The sequence below is a fragment of the Triticum aestivum genome, chromosome 7B (assembly GCF_018294505.1).
Source record: "Triticum aestivum cultivar Chinese Spring chromosome 7B, IWGSC CS RefSeq v2.1, whole genome shotgun sequence".
In the NCBI taxonomy this organism is placed as follows: domain Eukaryota; kingdom Viridiplantae; phylum Streptophyta; class Magnoliopsida; order Poales; family Poaceae; genus Triticum; species Triticum aestivum.
In genome coordinates this window covers 711,677,517-711,684,329 of record NC_057813.1, presented here as the reverse complement: position 1 = coordinate 711,684,329, position 6,813 = coordinate 711,677,517, and positions in this window count along the sequence as shown.

Here is a 6,813-nt window from a genome sequence, read left to right as displayed (position 1 = left end):
ACTCTGATGCGTGTAAGCATGTTATATATGAATATGCAATATCATAGAAGTATTAAAAATATCATGAAATAAATAACAAGCATGCCACAGTCGGGTGTCTGAGCGACACCACATAAAGGGCTTTAAAAGAAATGCCACAGTCGGGCGTCTGAGCGACACCACATAAAGGGCTTTAAAAGAAATGCCACAGTTGGGCGTCTGAGCGACACCACCTAAACGGCTTTTAAAAGAAATTCCACAATCGGGCGTCTGAGCGACACCACCTAAAGGGCTTTAAAAGAAATGCCACAATCGGGTGTCTGAGCGACACCACATAAAGGGCTTTAAAAGAAATAATCATAGTGAATATCCCGGAGGTAGAACCATCCCAGAGATATTCGATAATACCAAAAATATCACGGGTTAGTCAACAATAATAATAATCATAATTATCACAAGTCACAAGTAGTAATTCTAGTTCTGGTTAAATAGTTTCACCTCCGAAGACCGACACTAAGACCGACACTCGACCCATCCCAGACTGTAATCCTTAACCATGGACATGGCTATTCGAATAGATTTAATCTCTGCAGAGGGTGTACTCTTTGCCCACGAGTAACGGATTCCTTTAGTCCATCGGGACTAATTCCATCTACGGTCTTTTTGTTGAAAACACACCTAACTTGCACACACCAGCTTAACTCACACGTGTCTGGAATCACCCACGACACTTGTCAAGCAAACTCTAAGTGGGGAGGCTACAACCTCGCGTAGCATGGGATCAAATTTATATTGCGCACTCTAAGGGGTGGCCTCCCCTCTCGGTCTCAACCGGAAACACCCATGCCCCCGGACCAGGTGGCCTGCCTACCAGCTACAACCGGTATCTTCCACCCTGGCCTCTCTGTACGGTTTGTGCTAGGAAGAGGTTGACAACTTACTGAACCGTACTCTACTTGTTGTAGAGACGAGTGGTAGTACAAAACAAGTATGGGGGTTACTGGAACAAGACTCGATCTATGGTCGACTCAGGAGGTTTAAGTATTCTCTGAATGATTAGCATAACGAATATATTTCAACCAACAGAGTCACCGCTCATATTACCTTACCATGCCATACCAGACATAACCGTCCCGACGGATACCGGCGACAAACTCATGCCTACCCAAGGCAGAGGTTTTCCCGGGTTCCTGCCGGTATGCATGCAAGGCACATGAGGATGATTATCATCACAAGTGTGATCATTTCCAGCAGCATGGAAATCACAAATATGCATCCATGCACATGATCATCTCACATGAAATAACAATTTCTCCAACAAAAGAGGTAGTGTGATAAATGTGTCAACGAACACTCAAAAATATCATGCCAGGGTTCAGAATGCTTGCCTTCAGGTCATGGGAAGGCAGGGTGCATTTCAAACTCTTGAAATATTTCTCCTTCCTTCAAAATCCTATTTTAAACATATAAAAGAATTAACACACAAAAATAAAAACAGCACAAAAAGTTGTTTTGAAAAATTTTCTAATAAATCTTAAAATAAACTAGGTTAAATTTGAGAGAGGTAGGAAAAAGAATCAATTCATTTGGAGTTATATTTTAAAAGATAAAGCCGGTCAAAGATTTGGTCAAAATCTGTTTTAATAATGAAACAGAAAAGAAAACGTTTCAGGCAGAATACGCCTTCAAAACGGGGAGACATACTAGGGGTCTTTACGCTTCGACTTAAAACGCGTGGAGGCAGGGCTGGGTCACTGATAGTGGGTCCAGGGGGCCCACTGGTCAGGTTTGACCAGTCCCCACTCCCTCCTCTTCTCTGCCCGAGCAGAGGCGGGGCGTCCGGCGATCGTCACCGGCGAACGGTGTTTCTTTGCGGGCATCTAAGAGCAGGGATGGATCCACCACTCCTAGGCGGTCCTTTCGATGGTCGCAGGGTCGCCGGAGGTGGAGGGAGTCGCCGGCGGCGAGCTCCGCGGCGGAGGGGGCTTCGGGGGACAGAGTGATTTTTGGGCTGCGGTGGTCTCCGACCAAAATTGATCAAGGGGTTGCACTCGCGAGAGGGAGGGAGGGCTCTTGGTGGAGAGAATGGAGAGGTAGAGGACATGGTGGCGACGGAATCGACCGGGGCTTGGCGGCGACCGAACTGGCCGGACTCGGGGAAGACGGCCTTCCCCTCCTCGACTACTGGCCGTGGCAGCACTGGGAGGATCACTGGAGGTTGCTCCAGGACTTGTTTGAGCTCTGGGGCCCTTATATAGGCGGTGGAGGTCGGTTCGTGGTGGCCGGTGATAAGGACGACGGTGAACCGTCTTTCTGTAGCAATGGCGACGTGGCGGCGACGCGCGCTAGGAGATGAAGCTGCGGATAAGCTTGTGAAGCTCCAGGGGGCAGGTGGCGAGCGGGGAAGGCTCGGGCGGCGCCGACCTGAGCAGGGCTGTCGGGCGGCCGTGGCGGCAAGTCCTTGGCTTGCCGGGGACGCGGCGAGGCTCTGCTTGGCGCGTAGCGGTGAGGGGGAGCATGCCGCGCGCAAGGGAACACGGCGTGCCGGCTGCGGTCGGTCACGGGCTGGGGTGAGTGCGGGGTGTGACGCGGCGGCTCGGGCGCACGCGCGTGCAATACGCGCGCTCTGGGCGCGTCCAGTGCATGCACGGAAGGTGTTCGACGCAATGCCGTGGCGTGCTACAGGTCACAGGTGAGGTTGGCAAGCAACAGAACTAGGTTAGAGATAGAGGGAAACTCCAGGGACAAGGTGGTTTGGTCAGGTGGCCAAGTTCATAATGTAGACTTGAGATCATGCCAAATCAGTCCATGCACTCCAGGTGTTTGTCAAAATGCCAAAGGCACCTAGGCTTTTCTTGGAGGGGCCAAATCTTCCAGATCAGTACCTCCTTGGATGCACAAGAGGGTGGTGAGGTTAGTTGGTGAAAAGCACAAACTTGCTAGTGCCAGTTTTGCAGAACTTTAATTCTGGGCAGAACTTAAATGGCATTATATCATGAACTAAACATGATCAAAAGAGTGCATGCTCCTGGACTTAGGGGTTTAGCATGGAGGACTACAAGTAGGAGAAAGAATCAAGGGCCAAAGAGCAAGCAATAATATGGTTGCTGTACAAACCATCATGTTGGACCAGGATGGAGATGAGGTTGATTCACTCAAAATTTTCAAAGAACATCCTTGGATCCTTGCATATAATGGAATCATAAGCTGCTACTGACATCCCATAATTTTGGTGGAAGCTAGAAACAAATATTTAAAAGGGTTGCAGTGCAAAAATGCCTACTGGACCAGAGAAGAAAAACATGTGTAGCACTCAAAATATGCAATGAATGAACTATATTATTGCATAAAAGTGACTTAGAGGCATCACATGACCTCTCCAAATTTTGGTGGAATTTTTAGTTAAGTCTATCAACTGGTTGTAGTACAAAAAGAGCTCCAAACTTAAAACAAGTCATTTTAAAGAAAATAGCTCAGGGTGAAATAATTTAATAAATAATCCTACTGATTAAGAAATTGTTTTAGTGAGATGGCATAGAAGTTCAATATGTTTGGAAGGATCCACTAGGGCAGATACTCATAAATATTAAAAGAAAGGTTTTGAAATCAACAGAAATATTCTTGCAGGCAAAAAATTTAACTCTTGGCAAAATTTTAATAGCTAAAACCTGGTTAAATTTTTGGGTGTTACAGTTACTACCCCCCCTTAAGAAAAATCTCGTCCTCGAGATTTGCTAAGAGCTGCTTGCGAAAAACAAATGCTTCATATGTGTCCGAGCGGTTGTGAGTCTGCTGCCATGGTGCTGTGTGAATAAAAAATAATCCATGTAGTGAGGGGATAACCGTTGCAGCAACTCAGGGAAAAGAAATCTCATTCTAGGATTTTTCGCGGTTACACAAGTTAATCATGAAGAAAACTACTCATACTGGTAGAAACTAAATAATCGACTCGCCGCACACATTCGAGGTACCATGCACAAGTTACAACATAATAATAAATGCCGAAAAACACAGAAGTGACGTCTAAAATGGAAACGGTAACTGGACGGGGTCCCGATAAAATGTCTCTGGTAAAGGGATACACTCCTCTTCTATCGGAGGAAGTGGATTGACCAGTCGATGCATGCGTCTCTCCGGGTCGGGCCTCAGTGGTCTGCCGATGGCAATCTGAGGGTTCAGATCAGTGAGACTCTAGAGATAATCCATTACTCGCTGGTTCAGATGCTCCTGAGCAATGATGTACTGGATAAGGTTGGCTAGTACTGGGTCTCTCTCAATCCGTCCACCAGGAAAAGATGTTACTCCTCCGGGTGCTGCACGGCTCGGAAAATAATAATATCCTCGTTCGCGGGCATAGGGTACTGCGGATCAAAGGTGAGCAATCGCTTCTTTCGCAGCAGCTTCTATGGCCAGGTGTGGGGTTGGCATAGATTTCCCCACGAAGGAAACTTCCGTTGGATCTTGGTTGGGGTCTATGGGAGGAATGTGTACTGCTGCCCAATATTCCGAGGTGGAAAAAGTGATCCTCGATTTGAACAGCTCGTACTGGGGTGGCTGGGTAGAACCCATAGTATTGCGGGTAAAGTCCCACAATATTTTGACAAAGCTACCTGGGGTTGCATCTGGGGTTCTGAGATGAATACTGGTGCTCGGCATGACAGGAAAAGGTTGTGAGGGTGGTGCACAAGGTGAGGGGTGCTGGGTAAGATCACAAGGTGGCCTTTATATAGCAAAGGAGCTGGGTCATTTCAACGTAGTGAAAGGTAATAAATTTACCAGCTTAGCTCCAAAGGTCGGGTCAGTGTCAGTGATACACATATCTCATAAAGAGACGTGTTACTATGGTTGTCGTCGGGGTTGGTTTTGGTAGTTGTGCCCGGAAAACGTGCAACTATGCGCTGACAAAATACGCAAGGCTACTATTAAAACCGAGGTATAACGACAGGCTGCGTTTACTCTCAAGGTCGCATGATTACAAAGCGAGGATACACTGAGACTCGGTACTACTCGTACGGCTTAGTCTACCTCATTTACGTCTAAACGGGCGTGCCTGGTGGATGACGAGGCTTCTCCACGTGTCTCACTGCGGGGATTAGTCGGGGATGGCGGAGGAACTGCAGGGTCGGGGTAGCGATGATGACCATCGCGGGGGTTGTTGGCCACAATCCCGTTGGAGTGTGTTCCCAAAAGGCGTCGAAGCACTTCTGGGGTCATCACAGTATCTTGGATGATGGCTGGGGCTGACCTCAGGGTCTCGATCGGGTGTCTGAACAGCACGGCTGGGTTGTCGGCATCGGGCTCGTCTTCTCTTCTTGCTGGGGCTCGACGAACCAGCTCTCCTCGAGCTGCGATCAGATCAATAGTGATTTGATCGAACAATGCCTCTAGTGCACTTACATAGCGCACTAGGTGCAACAATGCGGGGTCTGTCTTGTGATCTCCGTTGGCAACTTGGGGTGGTCTGCCATACCCTTCACGCCTGGGGTAGTAGTAGAACGAGCGACAGTTAACTCTGGGTGACAACTGCCGAAGTTGGACTATAGCCTCTCGAGCAGCTAGCTGGATGGCTTGTGGCTCAAAGGAAGTTGTTCTTCCGGTGAACCTGTAAGGGCGTTCTGGAGATAGACCCCTATCGTAGATGTGCACAGTGGCCCAAAATTGACGGCTTTCACCGCTCATGGACCCTTGGTACACAACATATTCTGGAGGCTCTTCTAACGCATAGGCACGACGGGTGAGGTTTGCGAGTATGGTCACAAAACCTCCAAGGTTGGTCGCTGTGGTCTCCTTGTGCACGACGGGGCCTGGCATTATGGCTCGGTTTGGGGTAGAGGTTGTGCTGGGTTGGGGCTAGCGTGCCCTTTTTATAGAAAAAGGGGACGGAGTCTTCCCTCGCACGCTTGTGAAGGAGACATCTTGGGCGCTGGTTACTGGCGCGTGATCGACAGGCTAGGTGGATAGGTTGGGCACCGACTGCCAAAAGTGTTGGGGTCACTGTGTGGCTATCTTGCATGAGAAGCTCGGCTGGGGTTTGGTTAAGGTCTGGTGGGTTGGCTTGCCTAAGTTTTTCGATCTGGCTAAGATAGGATTAGCCAATGGTCAGCCTGGCTCTGATACCAAGTCTGTGGCGACCGATTCTCCGGGTACTAATTCCCAGAAAATGGCCCTTGTGCTCATCAGCCCCAGCATAACTGTTAGCTAATGAGGCACCAACTTGATACAGAAATTCCAAGCAAAATACAAAATGTGTAGTACAAGACCATTCTGGCCTGTGAGTACAACAAATGGTTTTTAATGGTTGATGGCGGAAGCGGGTTGTGAAACATCAGTGTCTATGGGACTCCATTTCCCACGGGAACAGCTGACCAGGCTAGCTCCTATCTTCGCGTGGCTGCTATCACCGTTGCTTAGGTTCCGGGGCTGTCATCACGGTCGCTCCTCTTCGCGCAAGAAATTTGGCCAAGACAATAGCCAGGGACAAGCCAGTGAGTACTTTGAATGTACTCGCAAACATTATGAACACGGGTATAATATAATAACGATGTGCTGAAAAATATTTTATACTCATAACGTCAGTCACAAAAGATAAATATAACTCTGATGTGTGTAAGCATGTTATATCTGAATATGCAATATCATAGAAGTATTAAAAATATCATGAAATAAATAACAAGCATGCCACAGTCGGGCGTCTGAGCGACGCCACATAAAGGGCTTTAAAAGAAATGCCACAGTCGGGCGTCTAAGCGACACCACATAAAGGGCTTTAAAAGAAATGCCACAGTCGGGCGTCTGAGCGACACCACATAAAGGGCTTTAAAAGACATGCCACAG